Here is a 3,570-nt window from a genome sequence, read left to right as displayed (position 1 = left end):
TCACCGACCTCACCGTCCGCGCGCGGCTGCGCCTCCTGGCTGTGGTCTTGCGCAGGCCTCGAGCCCTAGGGTTCCGGCTCCAAGGTGGGTGGCAAGCTCGCCGGCGCAACCCCGGCGCCGTGTACGACCTCGACTACATATTCGCAGGTGAGCCCCTCCCCTCTCCTCCCCCTTCCCATTCCTTCTTCTTCGGGAACAATCAGTCATTCGGGAACAACAGATAGGTTTTTGGTGATAAATGGCCTGTTCATGTAACTGTGCATATAATCAGTCATTCGGGAACAATCAGTCAGATCTTTTGTATCCATGCATATAATCAATACTACCCTAATCCCCAATTTGGTACCTAATTGGTGATAAATTGTATGTTCATGTGTTGTGCTTGACTGACTGATGTGGGAAAACATCAAGAACATGGAGGTGTTGGAACTGAGCTGTGATGTACTAGTATTCAAAGATATGCATGTACTGCAATGTATTAACATGAAAAAGTTTGGCGTTGGAACCGTGCAGTACCTGGATGAGAACAAGAAGCTCATCCTGGCCGTTGTCGACAAGCGGAGCAAGGGGAAGTTGGATAAGTGTGCACGGTGAGCCCGATCTCTGATCTGATCTGGTATCCTTGTGAACTAGTAGCAACTGTGCTGTTATAGCTGTGCACTCATGATGGAATGTTGCAGTGCTTTATGTAGTTTTTGCTATCTTAGCTCTTATGGTAACATCAGTTAGGAGTAGTGTTAGAAACAACTAGAATATGCTAGGAGTACTATGTTTGGACAATCAAATGTGTTCACAAATGAAATGATCCACGTAGGTCTTAATGGTGACAATACTAATTTTAGTATGTTGGTTGAGACCTGAGTTGATTTGTGCTAGTTCTAGGCTGATGAAAAAGTATCCTTCTGATATATCTATCAAGGTGTTCGCGGTAGTGCCCAAACAACAGATAATGGGTTGTAGTGCTTTCTGTTCTACCTTAGTATGTTGTCACTTAGCATGGCAGATTAATCTGCCCTATGTATGTGTTTAATTATATTCATGGTTGCTTTATGTGTTTGTTGATTATGCAGGTTCCCTGGCTAGGCCTCTGGGTGAGTGCACCATCGGCTCCTGCTGCAGCTGCTCCTGTTGCTTCCAAGGTTTGCTCCTACATGTACCTTTGAGAGTTTGAGCACTTGAACTGTGGCTTTATTTGCCCCTTGAAGGCTTTTATTGTTATGTTAATAACTTCTATAGTGGCTGCAGCATGTGCTATAAATCCAGATTGTACTTTAGTTCTAGATTTCTATGCATGCCACCTTGTTGTGATTAGTTAGGTTAGTTTAGTTCCAGATGTCTGAAATATACTTATTGTTCAGTGTTGATTGCAAATTAGTTCTGGTGCCTCCAGTGGAGTAGAGTGTGGAGAGCCAAGAAGCTTTATCTCTTTAAATTCAGTTAATTTCCTTACTGAAATTAGGTTGTTGCCTTGATACAGTATTGTACAGTGGCTATGGCTCTGGAAATTTTATTTGATTGTGAGATGATTGGATTTTGAAATGTAGGCATATGGTACTGAACTATAGTACTGCTGTTGTATATAAATGGGCTGCTATAGAACTGTTCTTCATCTTTACAGTGTTGTTGTATAGAAATATGCTGAATTCTCTGCTCTGAGTGTTGCAAAAAAATGGGGTCCTGGGAGACGTCGCTGCTGCTTGAGGCCCTTGAGAGTTCCTTCGTGTCGTGATGAATTTGCAGGTACCCCGAGAGGCCCTTGAGTTTGCCGGAGTGTCGATTAACTTCTGTTCCGGCTAATTCGGGTACTCCATATGTCCTATTTTCAGCAAAGTTCATGCTGAAATTTTCCGTGAATTTTAGCATTACTTTGCTAAAAATCGGACATATGGGGTACTTGCGACTAATGCATAGGCCGGGGTATCTTACTACTTAGTTAAGTAGGATCAACTGCCCCGCCATTCTTGCTGCATTAAACCATAGGTGGCAATAGAGCCAAGTGATTAGGCCCAACTTAGAATTCTCCTTAGCATCGATAAACCCTACATGATAAACCCAACATAGGTGGCAATAGAGCCAAGTGATTAGTGCCAAGTGATTAGGCCTAACCTAGGGTGCCTCGGCATTGATAAACCCTAAATGATGAAAACTTAACTTAGCATTTAGGGTGCCTCGGCGTCGACAAGCCCTAAATGATGAAACCTTGGCTTCTATAGGGTGCCTCGGTGTCGATGAGAACCTAAATGATGTACGCTTAGGCTTTTAGGGTGCCTCGGCATCGACAAACCCTAAATGATAAAAGCTTAGCTTTTAGGATGCCTCGGTGTCGACAAACCCTAAATGATGAGACCATGATCTTGTTCCTTGACAATAACCAACTTTTTAACCAAACTATTTTCCTATTTAGAGCGAAACATGGCCCACAACGATGAGGCCGGCGGTTCGGGCGGCAAGCAATTCTGGGAGCTGTCCCAGGAGTTGGAGGAAGAACCTCACCGCTATGAGGACGCCGCGGAAGACACCGATCCTGACTACACAACCCCTAGTGGCGTCGGGGATGACACCACTGATGATGGCGCCGCGGATGCCACAACTGATGATGGTGGCGCACGCACAGATGGCAGCCAACCGAAGAGGCAACGGAAGGACCGGCGCCCGAACGTGCTCGGCACCGTCAGGGAGGAATGTACTGAAGTGAACTCCGACGGGAATCCGACGGCGCCCAAACATGTAGTCAAGGGGTACTCGGTTCACCTCGGGTGCATTCTCCGGAGCACCGTCTCGATCAACACCGAGAACCTAAGGCATAAGGACCGAGGGAATTTGCGCAGCATCCTCTTCACGAAGCTGCACGAACGATACAAGTTCCCCACTGAGTTTGCAAACACACGCCTCTCAAGGAATAAAGTGAACGGTACCGCCCTCACGAGGATGAGCACGGCCCTGACTACTTGGAAAAGCACGGTGAAGGCAATGATTGAGAAAGGTGATAGTTATGAGAAGATCAAGGCGAAATATCCTTTGATGAGCGAAGATGACTACAAGGAGTTCAAGATCAAGGGCGAGAGCCCCGCAACCTCCGAATCAAGTCAGTGGGGGAAAGAAATGCGGCAGTTGAACTTAGGGGTCCACCAACTCGGTCCCGACGGTTACAGAGTGGCGGAGCCTATATGGGACAATGAGGACGCGGAGCGTGCCGAGCAAGGCCTACCGCCCCGCTTCGAGAAATACCGTGACAAGCAGACCAGGAACTTTCTCAGGGCCCGGTACAAGGAGGACCCGGTAACAAAGGAGCATACCACGGATCCGAAGACCAAGGCGCTTGAGCTTGTTCTGGTAAGGAATACACCCCAACGTATTTAGCTCCATATGGTTGCATTCTAATTAATCCCCAATATTTCTAAATGGTTCATGTTCCTTCCGCAAGACAAAGAAAGCAGTAGCGCGGGGTCGTCTCAAAGCTCCCCTTTCGACACCCCTTTGAATAGGGCGTTGAACGTAATGAAAAACAAGGATAAGCTCAGTAAACCAACGTCAGTTGGTCGTGTGGCCGGCAAAGGCTTGTCCACAAAA

Source organism: Triticum dicoccoides, chromosome 3A (genome assembly GCF_002162155.2).
Source record: "Triticum dicoccoides isolate Atlit2015 ecotype Zavitan chromosome 3A, WEW_v2.0, whole genome shotgun sequence".
In the NCBI taxonomy this organism is placed as follows: Eukaryota; Viridiplantae; Streptophyta; class Magnoliopsida; order Poales; family Poaceae; genus Triticum; species Triticum dicoccoides.
The sequence above is the reverse complement of the archived record's forward strand: the minus strand, read 5'-3'. Positions refer to the sequence as shown.